This window comes from Pristis pectinata, chromosome 1, assembly GCF_009764475.1.
Source record: "Pristis pectinata isolate sPriPec2 chromosome 1, sPriPec2.1.pri, whole genome shotgun sequence".
In the NCBI taxonomy this organism is placed as follows: Eukaryota; Metazoa; Chordata; class Chondrichthyes; order Rhinopristiformes; family Pristidae; genus Pristis; species Pristis pectinata.
The window spans coordinates 61,179,628-61,198,902 of record NC_067405.1 but is presented as its reverse complement, the minus strand read 5'-3'; the positions used below and the strand labels follow the sequence as shown (position 1 = coordinate 61,198,902).

General features: G+C 41.9%; 1 long non-coding RNA gene across 1 annotated transcript in view; it reads left to right on the top strand.

The window, feature by feature from the left end:
* Positions 1-19,275, top strand: part of LOC127576192 (uncharacterized) — a 157,713-nt gene that overhangs the window by 78,367 nt on the left and 60,071 nt on the right. The window contains exon 2 of the long non-coding RNA XR_007957180.1: positions 9,154-9,240. This is a non-coding gene — a long non-coding RNA (uncharacterized LOC127576192). The remainder of the gene's footprint in view (positions 1-9,153; positions 9,241-19,275) is intronic.

The following is a 19,275-nucleotide window of genomic DNA, read 5'->3' as shown; positions in this document are numbered from 1 at the left end:
GTTTATGCACCAGCTTCCAAGTAATTCTGCTGCAAAGTGGCAAGCTGCAGTAAAGTGCACGGATCCAGGAGGAAATTGCAAATTTCTAGGTGAACCTCTCACCTACACTTCTGAATTTTTTTTGAAAATAAATGAAAAGACTCCCATTAAATATTTCATTAGTTCTTGGTCTTATTTCCTAACGTCACATTGATATTGGATCAATGTGCATCACCAAGCTGCTATCTTTTTAATAACTTATCAAACTTGCACATAGAAGTGTCTCTTTCATTTTTGCAAGGCTGATCGTTACAGTTGTGATAGAACAGGAACACCCTCTCTACTTATTTTCAGATGGCATGCTTCCTATACAAGTTTTCCTCTAAAGGTTCCACTGTTGTCCTTGTGGTCACAATCAGCTTCATTTCTTCCTGTTTTTTGATTCTCATCATTGAGACTCATCATCTGAAACTTTCTATTTCTCCTCCATAGTGTGAAAGGAACAAAGAAAAGGGTGAGTACTGAAAGTAATTGTTAATTCTGTCATGTCCAATATGTGATATTAGATTTTGTCGGTAAAAGTGATACGTGTGGTTTAATCATTGAAAAAGTCAAGATAATATATAAAAATGAAAACCTGGGAACTACAGTTGGGTTTGATGTGGCACAATTTTTTTAATGTCCTCCATCCAGTTAAAGTTGTTAACTGTTGCTCATTGCTAACATTCTTGCATCTGAGTCAAAAGGTTGTGAATTCGAGACTCACTCCAGATAGTTAATCACTACTGCAGAATACAGGATTAAAAATCTGGCTGATCTCTGAGCAATGTAATTTGCTCAGATGCATCGGGGGAAAAAAAATTGTGCAAAGCCAGCACCAGCCAAGTGTTTGTTCACATGCACAGGAACTGGTCAGGAAAGAGCAGTGTATGGAGGAGTGTCCTTTGTGAGTTCACTAACTCTGCCTCAAAGTGATCAGATATGCAAGAAACAATTTTTATGCTGAAATCCATGGCCTGCCTCACTGACTTAGATGTAGAGAGAGAGTGATTAAGGAACTGAACTAATTTAAACATTATAAGGGCAAATTTAACTCAATGAACTGGTCTGGATTTACCGTCATCTTTGTCACCAAGCCAAGCCAGTGGCTGAGGGTGTTTGAATTTGGATGGTAAATCTGGACCACTTCAGAGACTGTCAGCAACTCCCCAGTTGATGTGAAGGCCTTTGCTTAGACAGTCAAGCTTGGTGGATCCAATCAATTCAAGTAGCAACCACACCTCGGTCAGCTTCTGCAGGGTTATTTACATGAAGTCTAGTTTCTCTATGAGGTAATCAAAACCAGTAGTTGGTGGTTTGCTGTGAGTTACCTGATAGGCTCAGTAGAATGGCACATGAATAATGGTTTACAGTTTTATTTAGTTTAGCTTTGAGTTTATGTTCAGTCGCTAACTACAGGTCAAAGTGCATGAAAATCTAAGATGAGAATCAGTCACTCCTCCATTTTCTTCAGAACCATTAGTAATTGAAGGTTGTTTGACCGACTGGAAATAATTACCTTCCTCAATCATAGACCAATCTTGACATCAAACATTATTTAAAGTGCATCTAGTACAAACTAAGTGGAAGTAAACATCTGCTTGCACAGCAAAGGCACCGTTGGCCTCTATTAACAAAGAAAGAAATTCTCATTTGACCATCGCTCCCACAGCCCAAACACCAGATCCCCATTTCTTGGCAACATCAGGGCTCTGTGTCTAACTAACAGCCAACGTGCAGCAATTACCAGAATGGCAGGAAGGGAACATAACAATTGAACCTCCTTTCATCAGGTCTCCGGCCAGATTGCTGTGAATACCTAGTAGTCCATGAGGAGGTGAATAGAAAGTCCCACCTGATATAGACAACAGCATGGAGCCACCATTTGAGTGGCTCTGTAATCTGCCCCCAAACTGCTGTTTGGGAATTCAGTGGGAAAACTCTGTGAAAGAATGTGCCAGTGACATAGACATTAGAGGCTATAAGGCCACTCTTGGGTTATAAACTTCTTGGAACTCAATCTTTGAAGCTTCCATTGTTCTTACTGCCCTTTACTTAATACAGTCTCTGGCTCACAGCCCGTACCTTCCAGCATTTATAACACTGTAAGCCACTGAGCATGAGAAACATCTGGGCCTTTTTTACCAATAAAGCTACCTCTCAACTTGTAAATTCTCTCTGTTGGCAGTGTTGGCCATCCACCACTAAGAGGTAGTTGGAGTTTTTGATAGATCTTCAAACCATATTGGGGGAAGAAAGAGAATGGCTGGTGAAAGGAGACTGGCCAACCCAGCAAGAGACTGGGGAGGGAAAAGGAGAGCAAGCAGGGATATGGTGAGCAGCTTCACTGTCCAAGTTTTCTTTGGCTGAACTCTCTGATCCCAGGGGAGTGGATAGCACAAACCATGATCTATTCTACCATTATTGCATTTGATCAAGTGTTACTGCATGTGGCAGATCAATGCTCATCTATCTCGAATTGTTGAATTTTCAAAGCCACTTGTGTGCCGGATGGAACAAATGGCTGAAATTTGAAGTCAATGAACTGAATATTAGAAAATACCTCTCTGGAAAACATTTTTCAAAACATTAAATTTAGCTTTGTTCTATTTACCTTGGACATGATGGGTGAATTCCATTCTTTCTAATTAAAAATGCAGTTTGAGAAAAAAATGTGTTTTTAACAATTTGATAGATTTTAGTATTGGGGTGAACTGACATATCCAGACTAATAGCCAACATTGTTTAGTTGTATTAGAAAGCCACTTTCTCAATGAAAAATGCATACACTTAGCTATGTCATTTTTGTGTCCTTTGAGCATTGAGAATATACATTGCAGCTTTCAAAATATGCACCTGTTGGCACAATAAGCGCATAATAAATTATTTTTCATATGTTTTGATTCTTGAGGGTATTTTTTATGTTTGAAAGGATCAGTCGATACTGTGCAAGACTTGTTCTGTGCCATCCATATAAGGAATTCAGGATTTCATTTTAAATGGGTTTATAGTTTCCTTACACATGGTATGCAGAGGAAATCTCTCACCTCATGTAATATTTATGTTTCCTGCTGACAAACATTTTAAAAAAGACCCAGAAATGCTATTATAGTCGACAAAGCATTCAGCAGACCTGTGTCAAATCAAGAAAATACTAAAAGCATTAGGTTTGATTGGTTTGTGTTGTAGCAATTATTTTGCTGTCATGAATGAAAGATAAACGAGGGCTTCCAGTCACCACAATGTTAAACGTCACTTAGGTAAATTACAGTTCTGTTCTCCGATGGGCCTGAACTGGCTTAAATTGATGTATAATTATTTCTATAGGTAAGTTTGAAAATATTTTGAAGGACTGAACACAGCCATTCATGGGGCTTATTTACATTGGTTTTCTCTGTAGTGGAAAATTCATGAACTAAAGAGCTGAAGTGAGATTTATAGGAACAAATGAATCATCATTAATCGTTGACAAGCTTGAAAAACTGGTGCAGATTGGAATTTATGCAACTTGCTGATTTGAAAAATAAAAAAATATTTGCAATATTGATCACTTTTTCATTTAATCACAGGCTTAAATTGTATGACATTTGATCATTAGGAAAGAAAGTGATAAAGTTGGGAAGCTTATATGATTAGAACAGGATTATATATTTATGTTTTGCTCCAATGTAATGTGAAAAACTTGTTATAAACTTGGTCTTTTTTTATGTTTTATGAAAGGCACCAACATTGGGAAGCAAGTTAGAATAAAATTAATTTCAAATTTGCAATGGATTTTTACATTTCATATGCTTTTGCATCTCACTGCCCATTTCTCTCACTCCCTGAACACTGCATTAAAATTTTCTAAAGAATCCAGACATGAATAATAGATCTTCCCATCAAAAGGAAGTACACCAGGAGCTAAAATCCCTGCGGCAAATAAAGTGTTGTCACTGAATTCCCTGGGAATCATGTGAACGTGCAGTGTAAATTACATACAATGGACACAAAGCAGGCAATCCACAACAGATCCAAACCTTTGACTGCATAATCGTAAATGTTGTCTTACAAATACTCAAAGTATTGACAATTTTGGGGTTTGTTTCCCCTTTGGAAAATATATTAGTGCAAGATACACTCCTGCACATGCATGAGATTAATTTCTTTATCTAATCACACCTTTCCCTACAATGATAACAATGACACGTTGTTGCTAATGCCAGCCACATCTTCAGCATTGAGGCCCTGACTACACTCTGGTGGGTAGACATGATGGTTGCATGCCCAACAACTGGCTCCCAAAACAGAAGCTCTGTCACGGGAAAAGATTATGAGGTAGACAGAGGAAAAGATTCCAAGGATGTCCTCAAAGCCTCCTTGAAAAAGATAAATCATCCTCGTTGACTCCTGGGAACCTCTGGCCCCTAATGGTTCAAATTAGAGAGGAAGATTAGGATGGCACTGAGAATCTCGAGTCCATGCACTAGGAGCACATGAGGGCCCTGTGTAAGTGCTGGAAGGAGTGTACCACCTCAAACTACCCACCCATCCTCTGCATCAGACATCTCCTGCCCTTTCTGTTGAAGGGTCCCATATTGGGCTCATCAGGGTTATATTAGCAAATAATATAAAAACAGATCGTTAGTGTTTCTACAGGCACATAAAAGAAATAGAGTAGATAAAGTAAACATTGGTCCTTTAATGGATAAGACCAGGGAATTAATAACAGGAATTGGAGAAATGGCAGAAATTGTCTTTGATCCCTCTTCACAGTAGAAGAAACTAGGAACATCCCCATAATAATAGATAATTAAGGGGTTATAGGGAGAGAGCAACTTAATATATCTATCATTCAAAAAAAAGTACTAGGCAAACTAATGGGGATAAGGACCCACATATTCCCTGAGCCAACGTCCTAAGACCTTTAGTGAAGTGGCTGCATCGGTTATAATCTGCCACAATACCTTGGCTTCTGAAGAGGTGCCAGTTGACTGGAAAACTACAAATATGACTCCACTATTCAAGAAAGGAAGGAGGCAGAAAGCAACAAACTATTGGCCAGTCATTCGGAAAACATCTGTCATTAGAAAAGTGCTGGAATGGATTATGAAGGAATTAACAGCAGGACATTTGGAAAATCATAAGACAATTGAACAGAGTTAACATGGTTTTATGAATAGCAAACTGCATTTGACAAACTTACTAGAATTCTTTGAAGAAGTAACAACAGGGTGGATGAGTGGAGAACAAGTAGATGAAGTGTAATTGAATTTTCACAAGATGTTCAGTGAGATATTACACAACAGATGAGTGCCTGTGGTTGGGGATAATATATTGACATGGAGAGGGGAGCGGCTAAAGAACAGAAAACAGGGAGTCAGGATAAATGGGTCATCTTTGGACTGGCAATCAATAACTAGTGAGTTGCCACAGCAATCGTACTAGGGCCTCAACTATTTATAATTTATATTGATGGCTTACATGATGGAACCTACATACTATAGTCAGACTTACTGATGAAACACAGATAGGTAGGTTAACAAGTTTTGAGGTGGACACAAAGAGCCTGCAGAGGGATAACAACAGGTTAAATCATTGGGCAAAAAGTTGGCAGACAGAGTATAATGTGGGTAAACGTGAGGTTATCCATTTTGGAAAGAAGAGTGAAGAAGCAAATTAATATTTGAAGGAAGGGAGACTACAAATTGCAAAGGGATCTGGGAGGTCAAATGCATGGAAATAAAAAAGTCAGCATGTGGATACAGCAAGTAATTAGGAAGCTAGCTGATTAGTTGAAGGAAATACTTTTCAGGTAACCAAGGAAGTTACCTTTCTTGATTACCTGAAACTGCTCTTCAAGTATATTTTAAAAACATTTTGAATTCATTTTCAAGATCTATTGTCACTTGCACGGCTTATGCTGATTGTCTGTCATTGATATCCCTGTGAAGGTTGTAATGAGCTACCTTAGGGTCAAGGAATACTGTGGAACAGACCTTTGAGGTGATGCCTTTGTATAATTTACAAAGATAGAATTGTGGATAAATGGCCCAAAGTAAAGTTTAATGAGGAATTAATAAAGATTAAAGTTAAAGCCTCAGAAAGCTGCATAACTCGAGGAGCAATTTGTTTTAACTTTTGACATGTACAACCCTACTTGCTTTCTAATTTCACTGAACTGCAACAAAGATCAATACCTGTTCTAACTAAGTGCCCATTTCTTAATTGTGCTCACTTTGTTCTTAGACATTAAGCCTTATAACATCGAAGGAAGAAGCTGATTTTGAGGAGTTCGTTCCCATTGGCTAGGTAATTGCAGCATTTGTCAGGCAAATTTACATGTTAACAAATTTACAAATTTTGGATGTGGGATGGGGTTGAAAGCCTTATGACCAATTCACATCAGCTTGTGTTATTTGGAGGTTTGAAGCCTTATTTCTGCAGTGTTGTACCTTCTCTAATGAATACTGTACAAAATGTTTACAATTAGGTGAAAGGTGCCTGGGAGTGAGTAGAAACATAGAAAATAAGAGTAGGCCCTTCAATCCAGTGTGATCAAGGCTGATTCTCTATCTCAAGATCATAGTCCTGTTCTCTCCCCATATCCTTTGATGCCTTTGTGTCTAAAAATAGAGTGTAAATTTAATCTCTGGATTCATGTGATATGAAGAGAGCTTATCAAATACTTTACAAATATCTGAAGCTTTGGATTAATTTGCAGCCTTTAATTCTGTGCTAGCTATTTTTCTATAACTAAAAGGAAAATCAACTGAGGTGTTGAACAGTGTATGAAATAGGTCAGACAATGATTGAATCTCAGATTCATCCCAGTCCATAACATGAAATTCATTATATAGTCATGTCAGACTTTGTACCTGTCTCTGGACTTCTTCCAAGTACTTTCAGTGGACTTACTTTCAGAGGCAGAATGGAGAACAGGATGACACGAATGGTGTTTCCCTTTTTTTCCCTATTTCAAATTAATGTCTTCTAAAGGCAATCCGGCTAAGATCAGCATCACTACAGGAGGGAGATCACATTTACAAAAAGTTAATGTAATTTGTACACAGCAGAGAGAACCAATTTTGACTTATTATTCAACTGTCAGTCCCAAAATCCTTCACTACCATGCCACATGAATTAGTGATGCCTATATATTCCTTGTATTTTACAATGCGATTGTATCCTCTTCCCCTTTCATTCTCACTTGTGGGACACAACTTCATTATAGCTAATTTCAATTCTGTTTCATTTCATTTAGAGGACGGCAGAGTCTAAGCAGTGAGCATTTAATGGTTCAGTGACATTACTTTACCACCAGTTTTACAATGGCTGGAACTCATGTGCAGCAAGCAGAGGTTTTGAATCCTAAAGCTTTAACGTGTTCACCAGTGTTAAGAAATGAGCACGCCTGCCTCCAGACCTCACTTACACTTTTTATTTTCTGGGTCGTGATAAATACTTGTTGAAACGGAAATCTACCCTTTCCTTGTTACGCACTGCATCATTCAGAGTATCATGTAATGAAGGTCCTTGCAATCCCCGAGGGTAACTGGGTAACATCCCCTCTCTCACAGACCTGCACTTGACAGATGTGTTTGAGTGGGTGGATAATGAAAATGTCAACCATGGTTGCAAAGGATGTATAACATTGCCTTTGACGTGCAATACAGCCACAAGGCATCACCACTTACAAAAGTGTGAAACTCAGTTTCAATCCTGACACTTTTCTAACTCTTGACTGACACTAAAATGCGGTCTTGAAATAGGGCTTCATTCACTAAAGCACCTGATGCCCACATGCCCATCCCAATCCCAAAAGAAAACAAGATTGTAAACAATTCAGAGGCTTGCCATGCAGATTTGAACAGGCATCTTTAAAGTGGCCTGCTTTGTTGGTTAATGTGTGGGTGTTGCAACAAGAAACCAAGATAGAAAAATTAGCAAGTAATGTGTGAAAATTCTAAAAACCCTTTGCAAGTTAAATGTATTTTATCCAAATTGCACTGCATATGTGTCCAAGGTCTTTTCTATCACCCTTGGAAATCATTGTAGTGATCATTGATTTTAATTTGATTTCAGCAAAAGGTTACATTTATACCTCTTCAATCAATATCATCTTTGACATCGGTATCTGCTGTCGCCTTTCTCGAAGGCTTGGTGAAACTGAAGTGTTTCTATTTATTTATGTGACCAGTTTTGCTTATCAAAAACAGGACTGGGAGCACAATGTTAAAGAATAAAACAGTGTGGGTGGCAAGCAACGTGCACCATCAAATAATGGGCATACTCCCCACCAAATGGAAGAAGCTGGTAGGTGTGCAATGTCACCACATAAAAATTACAATGGCTGAAAGTACAAGAGTTATTTTTGTGCACAGCTTATGCTTCTTTCACATTTTATTCTATTTTGGGCCTCTGGCTGCATGTTTGGCCATTGTTTGCATTGATGAGTAATCACTTGGCAACAATGGCTGATGGCTGGCTGAAAACAAGTTAATATTTCCTGGAGTCAGCCCTGCAATTCTAGAAAGATCTATGTGCAATAAACAGGAAAAATAACAGACAGCATGAACTCAATACCAAAAAAACGCAGAATCCAAAAATATGAAAAGAGCACTCTGTTGAAAATGGAACAGTGGAAAGTGAACTTTCAGAACACTGAAATAACCCTGGTCCAAAACCAGCCTGAAATGTAACCTCTGCTTCATAATGCGGAGGGAAGATCTTAGTTCTCTCATTATGCTCCCAAGAGAGTAATTGGCACTCTGGCCCTGAAGTAAGTGTGCATCTGGGTGCAAATGGCCTCTGTGCTGAATAAGTAAATCCCAGCACAGTTAATGAGGGATTAGAGGCCTTGTTTACCTCAATCCAGGGAGCCACACCAGTTTTACTGTAAAGTCTATCTGAGTATTGACCTATTGTGATATTGGCAGCGTCTCTCAGGTTGGGCTTGTGAGGGAAGGTGATTGGAAGGGGAGTCAATGGTAGCAAGTTTGGAGAGGCCACCCTGCGCCCACCCTGCCTCCCCTCTTTTGTCCACGTATCACTGCTCTGCTTTTTCCTCCTATATATTGGGCTTCCCCTCTTCCTATCTTCAGTCCTGAAGAAGGGTCCTGACCCAAAATGTTGACTGCCTGCTTTTCTCCACAGATGCTGCCTGACCTGATGAGTTCCTCCAGCGTCATCGTGTTTTTCATCTAGATTCCAGCATCTGCAGTCCTTTGTTTCTTTGGAGAGGTATGTTGGGAAAGCAAGGGCAGCGGTGGCCTGTGATTTTAACTTGAGGCATGGAGGAGAACATCTGCTCCTGACTAATTCCACATTCAGCGTGGTTTTAATTTATTCTTTCTCATGAGGGGGCTGTTGCTGGCAAAGCCTACATTTATTGAACATCCCTAATTGCCCCTGAACTAAAAAGACGGTTAACAGTCAATCACATTGATGGGTCTGGAGAACCATTCAGGCCAGGCCAGGAGAGGACAAGAGATATTCTGCCCTGCTGGTGGCCCAGATGGGTCTTTAGGACAAACCTGGTAACTTTGTGCTTAATGAGACATCCTATTTTTGAATTCCATATTTATTTAACTACTTCAACTTAAATTCTCCTGCTGCCATGAATGTTACTTGCCATTTATTCACTTCCTATGTCTGCATCAATGCTTCAGAACTCTGGCTGTTTGACCAGTAACTTAACCACAATGGTATCTTCTCTCTGATATCATTTGCACGATCTGGGTGACACTAGTAAAGACAATATTAATGCCTATCCCTGATTGAAAAAAATAGCCACAAAAGGGGCAGTTAAAAGGAAGCCACATTGCTGTACGGTTGGAGTAACGTACAGGTTTGTCTGGGTGAGGTTTGGCCGATTTCCTTACTTAAAGACAAAGAGAGGCACAGATATTGTTTGCTCCAGGAAAGATGCATTAAATCATCAGCACAGATGCAGCACGCCAGTCAGTATCCAGTTGTCTTTACCAAATGCTTTTTCGTAAAAGTTCAGTCACAATGCACATGCAAAATTTTGCAATCCAATTGAGTGTCCAGGCTTAGATGCAGAAGTTAACTATCCTATTTTGATGGTTAATGTGCAAGCATTTTCCCAGTGAATTTGAGTTTACGTGGGTATCACTCACAAAGCCACCATTTCTCGCCCACCTTTAATCACCTCTAAGAATTTCATTCAACAATTGGAGTCCTTCTGATGCGGGTGCTCTCGCACCATTGTTGGGCAGGAGGTTCCAGGACTGAGTTTCTGTGACATTGAAGGACTAGTGATAGACTTTAAAGTTGGGGTGGTGTGCAAGTTGGAGAAAACCTGCATTGATTTTTAGGGATCTAGGTGTCACCGGCAAGACCAGCCTCTATTGCCCATCCCTAATTGCCCATGACAAGGTGGTGATGAGCTGCCTTCTTGAACCACTGCGGTCTTTCTGGTGAAGGTACCCCCACAGTGCTGTTGGGTAGAGAGTTCCGGGATTTAGATCCAACAACAATGGACAACTGGTAACATATTTCGAGATCAAAATAATGTATGACTTGGAGGGGAATGTGAGGAATGGTGGTGTTCCCTTGAGCCCGCTGCCCATGTCCTCCTTAGTGGTAGAAATCACAGGTTGAGGAGGTGCTGTTGGAGTAGCTGGGGCAAGTAATTGTAGTGCATTTTGTGGATGTTACACACTGCAGTTGCTGCACTGGTTTACGGAATGAATATTTAGAGTGGGGTACCAACCAAGTGGTAACACACGCAGGAGCACACCCTCCCCTCTCTTTCTTAGTCTGGCTTCTGCCCTCTTCCTTTCCAGTCCTGATGAAGGGTCTCGGCCCGAAACGTCGACTGTTTATTTCCCTCCATGGATGCTGCCTGACCTGCTGAGTTCCTCCAGCACTTGTTGTGTATTGTACCAGTTAAGTGGGTTGCTTCACCCTGGATGGGGTCGAACCTCTTGAGTGTTGTTGGAGCTGCACATTTCAGCAAGGGGAGGGTATTCCATCACACTGCCGACTTATTCAGTGGAAAAATTTTGGAGTGCCATGAGGTGAGTCACTATAGAGTATCCAGTCTCTAACTTGCTCTTGTCATCACAGTATTTAATCCATTCCTCCAGTTGACGTTCTGATCAATGGTGTCTTCTAGGGTGTAAATAGTGAGGGACTCAGTGATGGTAATGCTTGTTGAATATCACAGTTAGGTCATTAGATTCTTTCTTGTGGAGATGGTTTTGCCTGGCACTGTTGTGGAGCAAATGTTACTTGGCATTTATCAGCCCGTGCCTGAATATTGTCTAGATCTTGTGCATGTGAACATGGGTGTGACATTTGCTGAAGAGCTGTGCATGAAATTGAACGTTGTATGATCATCAGTGAACATCCCCACTTCCTACCATTTCATGAAAGGAAGGTCGCTGATGAGGCAGCCAAAGATGTTTGGTTCAAGGACACTGCAGTGCTATCCTGGGGTCGGGATGATTGACCTCTGACAATCTCAACCAGCTTTCTTTGTGTAAGGTACGACAAGTGGCAGTGGGGTGTTTTCCCATTGATCCCCATTGATTTCAGTTTTGCCAGGGTGCCCTGTCACCAAGAGCAGCCACTCTCACTTCACCACTGGAATTCGTCTCTCTTTGTTCCATGTTTGGAAAAAGAATGAAGCCTGGAGCCAGGTTATGTTGGCGACAACAATGTTGACAGTAACTTCCATCAACTTGCTGATGATTGATAGCAGTCTGATGGGGCAGTAAGTAGCTGGATTGGATTTATCCAGCTTTCTGTGAGCAGAACATACCTAAGCAATTTCCCACATTGCTGGATAGATGCCAGTGCTGTAACTATACTGAAAGCTTGGCTGGAGGCACAACTATTGGAGCAAACATCTTCAATGCTACAGCCAGGATGTTGTCTGGTCCCATTGCTTTGCTGCATCCAGTACTCTCAGCCATCTCCTTCAATGTGTAATAAAGGTTGTGGCCATCTGTGGTGATGAACTGCCCTGATGCACCTCATCGTGCTCATCCACAAGACACTCACGTCACCAATCCGTGCTGCAATTGTTTTGTTTGCCTCTTTGCATTAAAAGACCAACCATCCTTAACAGCTTACGGAAATCCTACAGAAGCCCTCTTGTATTGTGAAAAGTGTTCATTTAGCACACATCTATAATTTGTATTTTAAAGCAATTGCAGAGTGATGTGCACAGGGAGTGCGATGAGGATCCTATGCTCTTCTTTTACCTGTTTCATTTTATTTAAGAGCATTCATTAGCCACCCTGAAAAAGTTTGATACAGCAAATTGGATCAACTGAGTGTTTTCATTTGAAAGGTATGATAATATTGTTTAATACAAAATAAGAAAAGATAAGATATCTTTATTAGTCACATGTACATCGAAACACACAGTGAAATGCATCTTTTCCATAGAGTGTACTGGGGGCGGCCCACAAGTGTCGCCACGCTTCCGGCGCCAACATAGCATGCCCACAACTTCCTAACCCGTACGTCTTTGGAATGTAGGAGGAAACCGGAGCACCCGGAGGAAACGCACACAGACACGGGGAGAACGTACAAACTCCTTACAGACAGTGGCCAGATTTTGTAATAAAGCACTAGAGAAGAATAAGACAGTTCCTTTTAACTCAAAGAGCGAAATATCCAAATGGCAAGAAACATGGAATGTTCAGATGAATTATTTGCTGTGTTTACATTACACAACTGCAATAGAAGGTGAAGGAAGCAGGCCAGTTCACCATAAATTTGCAGCCAAGCATTGAGACTTGCGTCCAAATTGGTGACAACAAGGAACTTCCACTTGCAACAGTCTGGTTTAGGAAGGAATGTTTAAACAATGTATAATGGATAAAACTGGAGTTCTACCAGCATACTTTTTAAATAGTAATGAGCTGCAATTCCTTTTTCCCAATTTCCTTGTCTCTATTGCATTTGTCCCAATGATGAGGTCTTATGCTCGGCTGCCTCTCAAATGTTCTCCTTCTCACTCTATCGTGGCTTCCCCTCTGCCATAGTGGATGCAGCTCTCAACCTCATTTCCTCTAGGTCCCACCTGTCTGCTCTCACCCCTTCCTCACCACTACAGAACAAAGGGCAAGTTCCCCTGGCACTCGCCTTCCACCTGACCAGCCTTTGCATTCGACATATTATCCTTTGCAAGTTCTCCCAGCTCCAAGGTGATCCCACCAACTGTCATGTCTTCTGCTCTCCTCCCCTTTCTGTACTTCACAGGGACTGCTCACTTGGTGACTCCTTGGTCCACTCTTCCGTTCCCACCCACCACTCCCCAACCCATGCAACCGGAGAAGAGGCAACACCCGTCCATTTACCTCTTCCCTTCCACCATCCCACGGCCCAAACATCCACTCCAGGTGAGGCAGTGATTCACTTGCCCGTCTTCTGATCTAGTCTGCTGTTCTCAGTGTTCACAATGCGGTCTCCACTGGATTGGAGAAAACCAAACGCAGATTGGGTAATCGCTTTGCAGAGCGCCTGCGCTCAGTCCGCAGGGATGATCCTGACCTTCCTGTTGCGTGTCACTTTAACTCTCCGTCCCACTGCTATTCCGACCTGTCTGTCTGCGGCCGTCTCCACTGCCATAGTGAGGCCCAATGTAAACTAGAACAACAACAACATCTTATCTTCCATCTGGGCACTTTGCAATCCCCTGGAATGAACAATGAATTTTCCAACTTCAGGTAACCTGCTCTCTCATTGTTTCTCATTATCACACTTGTATCCCTTTCTCAACCTGTCTTTCTAAAATGCCTCGCTAACATCAGTACTCATGCTCCTCATCACCTGATCTCTCTTAACCTATTTTCATGTCGGTCTTTGTCCTGCACCTCACTCCTCCCCCCCCCCCAGCTCAGTTTTGAGAACCATAAACCCACCATTCTCCCCCCAGTTCTGAGGAAGGGTCACTGGTTTCCTCTTCCATCGATGCTGCTTGACTAGCTGAGTTCTTCCAGCATTTCTGCTTTAGTTTATTTAAACATCCGGGTTTTTTTTCATGTTTTTAACCAAGATAAGGAATGTCAATGCTGAGAAACAAAAGACTTAAAAGTTATGGCTTACATTTCACACCACTTGACACCATAACTGAGCTTTAAATAGAGGTATAACCAATTTAAGGACTGAGGAGGACCATTGGAACCAGTCTGGCATCTGAAAGGAAGCAGCTGAATATTTCTGATCCAACAGGCCCTTCCAGATCCAAGAGGGATAGGGACCCCTTTGTCCTCACATTTCATCCCACCAGCCTACGTATACAACACGTCATTCTCCACCACTTCCGCCATCTCCAACGGGACCCCACCACAAAGCATATCTTCCCCTCCCCACCCATTTCTGCCTTTTGCAGCAGCCACTCTCTCCATGACTCCCTCGTTCACTTCTCCATCCCCACTCATCCCGCTCCCACCCTGGGGACTTCCCACTGCCCTCGCCATAGATGCAACACCTGCCCCTATACCACCTCCATCACCTCCATCCAGGGACCCAAACAGTCCTTTCAGGTGAGGCGGAGATTTACCTGCACCTCCCTTAATATCATCTACTGCATTCGAAGCTCCAAGTGTGGCCTCCTCTACATTGGTGAGACCAAACACAGACGAGGTGACCATTTCGTAGAAAACCTGCACTCCATCTATAACTGCGATCTGCATCTCCCCGTTGCCAGTCACTTCAAATCCCCCTCCCACTCCGTCACTGATATGTCAGTCCTCAGCCTCCTCCACTGCCAGGAAAAGTCTAAACACAAACTGGAGGAACAACACCTCATTTTCCATCTTGGAACTTTGCAGCCTAACAACACGAACATCAAATTATCCCACTTTAAGTAAACAACCCACCCTCCCACCCCACCATGCCTCTTCTTTTTATTTCTTCCCTTTCCTAGCCTATCTCTCTTTTTTCTCCTCTCCTATTTTTTCTCTCCTCCCCTCCCCCCATGGGGTTAGGGTTAGAGTTAGCATGTCTGCCTGCATACCTATGACCCATCTCCCAGTGGATCTGCTCTCCCCTCCTCCCCCGCACCTGCCTATCACTATCTCTTACCTGCATCTACCTGTCACCACCTTGTACCCACCCCACCTCCCCTCTTTTGTCCACCTATCACTGCTCTGCTTTTCCCTCCTATATATTTGGCTTCCCCTTTTCCTATCTTCAGTCCTGAAGAAGGGTCCTGACCTGAAACGTTGACCGCCTGCTTTTCTCCACGGATGTTGCCTGGCCTGCTGAGTTCCTCCAGTATCTTGTTTTTTTAAAACATTTCTGAGGTTCTTTTTAGATTGCTGTTCCCCACCCTCATCACCATCACACCATTGCCCCTCCCCTTCTCTCCCTTCCCCAGTGGTTTCTTCCAGATAAGTTCTTCTGGATAAGCAGGATTCCAGTATGAATTCAACTTCTTCATCCTCAAACTAATCACTTGGGCCAATGACTTGTTGATGCCTCATTGTAGGCCAGTGGAGTGTTCAGCATGACGGGTGAATACCGTGTGTGGACCACCTTGAGCTTTAAAACTGGCAACGTTTTTGATGGGAAACATTTGAATGGTTGGTGATAGCACAGTTCCCCATGTGGTGTTTCAGATGATAGCTCAATTCTCCTACACACAGGTGAGAAATTGCTGAGACCACTTTCCCTTCCTGCTGACTGACTGCCTCTAAGACATGGCTATCGTGGGCAGAAGCAAAATAAGAGGATGGGAATCAGTTGTAGCCATGGGCTGAGTCATATCTCTATTGTAATACAGAATATTTGTGGCATTTTCCACTGTGGCGTTGTATACATTATAAATGGAAGATAATCAGACCCAGAGTCAAATTATTTATCTCCTCTGCTTGCATCACAGAAGCAAAACTTGGGAAGGTCCACACTGTACCTGCACCTTTTCTTAAAGTAGTTGTCTAACAGTGCACAACTTTTCAACTTGGTTACATATACTGTAAAGTCTTGTTTATCCGATACTTGTGCATCAGAATTCTCATGCAACTGGCATAAATTTCTCAGAATATTAACCATATTCATTTTTTTTCAAAATGAAATATGTGTGAAAAGACACTTTTAGTTTATTTATCTATATACACAAGGGCAGTGCAGTTGTGGGCTAATTAGCAGCGACATCCTCTGAACATCTGGCACTTCATGTGATTGTGAGTACAGTCATTCGTTTGATTTATTTTTCCTGTATATTGCAGTATAACATGTTATTTTTTAAAAGGTTAAGGGGATGACATATGGTTCAGCAATTTATTTAAAGGTTATGCATAGAATAGTAGTGTGTGATGTACAGTAATTTTTTTTGAGCAATTCTCCTGCAACTGGCACTCCCCATGGTTGCCTGCCGGCTGATTGTATACTGTATTAAGAAATAGTGAATATATTTGAATAAGTAAATACCAAACACTTTTTACTATTTAATAGTTACACTCCTAAATTACAACCTAGCAGCTTTTTAACAGTGCTGTAGAGAAATTGAAGTATTCTATCTTGGATTCATTGATCCTATTCACAGGTAACACAGACAGAAGAAAGCATTGTGTAAATATGACCCTACTCCCATGTTTACTTTAACCTCTTGTGAGTATCTTGTGGCCCACTAGGTACACAACCATGCTCCTAAGAGTTCAGCAATCTGAGTTGTTCTGGTGAGGCAAACAAGTGCAGGAGGCATTATCATTCGTTTCCTATCAAAATGATGTTTTTGATCCAGTGGTCTCACACTTCTTATGGCAAATCTGTAATCTGTCATGCCACATCATTGCAGGGTGCAAGCTGATTCAATTTGGCAGTTCCTCCAATTCAAAATGAACAACTGTGTCTGAGTGTTTGAGTAATAGAAAATTAGATTAGCAGGTGATATGACAGACACAACAGTAAGAAGAGGGATTGCCCAAGGCCTAAAGGCTCCAGGAAACCTGTGGCAAAGCACTTCAAGTACTGTGCACTCAGCATAGAACATAGAACATTACAACACAGTACAGGCCCTTCAGCCCACGATGTTATGCCGTCATTCTATCCTGCTCTAAGATCTATCTAACCCTTCCCTCCCACATAGCCCTCCATTTTTCTATCATTCATGTGGCGATCTGAGAGTCTCTTAAATGTCCCTAATGTATCTGCCTCCATCACCTCTGCCGGCAGTGTGTTCCACGCACCCACCACCCTGTGTAAAAAAAACTTACCTCTGACATTGCCCCATACCTTCCTCCAGTCACCTTAAAATATGCCCCCTCGTGTTTGCCATTTTCGTCCTGGGAAAAAGTCTCTGACTGTCCATTCAATCTATGCCTCTTATCATCTTGTAGACCTCCATCAGATCACCTCTGATCCTCCTTCGATCCAAAGAGAACAGCCCCAGCTCTCTCAACCTATCCTCATAAGACATGCACTCCAATCCAGGCAGCATTCTGGCAAATCTCCTCTGCACCCTCTCTAAAGCTTCCACATCCTTCCTATAATGAGTTGACCAGAACTGAACACAATACTCCAAGTGTGGTCTAACCAGAGTTTTATAGAGCTGCAACATTACCCCGTGGCTCTTGAACTCAATACCCTGACTAATGAAGGCCAACACACCATACACCTTCTTAACAACCCTATCAACCTGTGCGGCAACCTTGAGGAATCTATGACATGGACCTCAAGATATTCTACATCTCTTGTCAACCACGGTTCCTTCACTCTACCATCCCTACCCTGCCTCAATGGAACAAATGAAATGGAGCTCCATGCAAGTACTCCCTAACCAACCTCTACATCTCCACTGTGCACTTCCCCAAGAATATCTGTTCCACTTTACACTCCTAAGTTCCTGCCTATTTGCATCATAATTCCCCCTTCTCCAATTAAATGCTTTCATATAATGCCTGCTCCTATCCCTCTCCAAGGCTATGGTAAAGGTTATGGTCCCTCTCTCCAAAATGCTCTCCCACCGAGAGATCTGAAACCTGATCAGGCTCATTGCCTAGTACCAGGTCCAGTATGGCCTCTCCTCTAGTTGGCCTGTCCACATACTGTGTCAGGAATCCTTCCTGGACGCACCTAACAAACTCTGCCCCATCTATCCCCTTTACACTAAGGAGGTGCTAATCAATATTAGGGAAGTTGAAATCACCCATGACAACAACCCTGTTATTTTTGCACCTCTCCAAAATCTGCCTCCAATCTGCTCCTCAGTGTCTCTGCTGCTATTAGGGGGGTCTATAGAATACTCCCAATAAAGTGATTACTCCCTTCCTGTTTCTGACTTCCACCCACACTGACTCAGTAGGCGATGCCTCCAGGACATCCTCCCTTTCTACAGCTGTGATGCTATCCCTGATCAGCAAAGCCACTCCCCCACCTCTTTTACCTCCAGCCCTGTCCCTTTTGAAACATCTAAACCCCAGAATATCCAGCATCTGGCAAATATCTGAGTAAAGCTTAACCAAATGCCATTTCAACACACTTTTCACCCATTTTCAATTAACTAAATAATATGATAAATAGAACAGAAATTATCTTAACATGAATGAATTAACCATTATCAGAGCCAAAGTAAATTAAATCCCTCAGAATCTTGTTTCAACAGGGAAAATTTTGCTGCTACTGGGACTGGGGCCAAATGCAGAATTCTTTCTGTCTATTGGATGTAATGCTTTTATTGGAAAGGTTGAAATACAATGATGACAAATTTAAACTCATGGCTTTGATTCCAAGTTCCCAATGTATTTCAAAAGATCAGAAAATATGGGTGAGCAGATTCAGGAACCGGTATTTGGGGGAAGTTTACAGACATGGCTGATGGGAATTTGGCCAGGAAGCATTGGAAGAGTCATGTCCAAAGAGGCCAGATGTAAAGGGAGGGTTTCATCAGAAGACAAAGGAAGATATGGACAATGTTGACCAAAGTTGAAACAAGCGACCTCTTGTGATGCAGTAGATACGGAACTCAAGGTTGAATGGGACATTGGAAGAAATCCAGCTCAGGCAAGACTGGTTATCAGGCATGCAATCTGTTGCAAACAACCAGCAGGTCAGTCAGCATCTGTTCAGTGAGCAGAGAACAATAAATGTAGTGTAGAGGCATTGTTTGATCTGGTAAACTGCAGCCATTTCACTTTACAAGCCAGAGACTACAGGCATGTAAAGGATAGTGAAGGATTTTGCCTGCAGGATACGAGGCTGGAGAGAGATCTAGACTTAATGGCTTGCAGAATAGTACAACACATATTTCATATTTTTCAAATTTCTTTACAACATGGAAGGAAGCCATTCCGC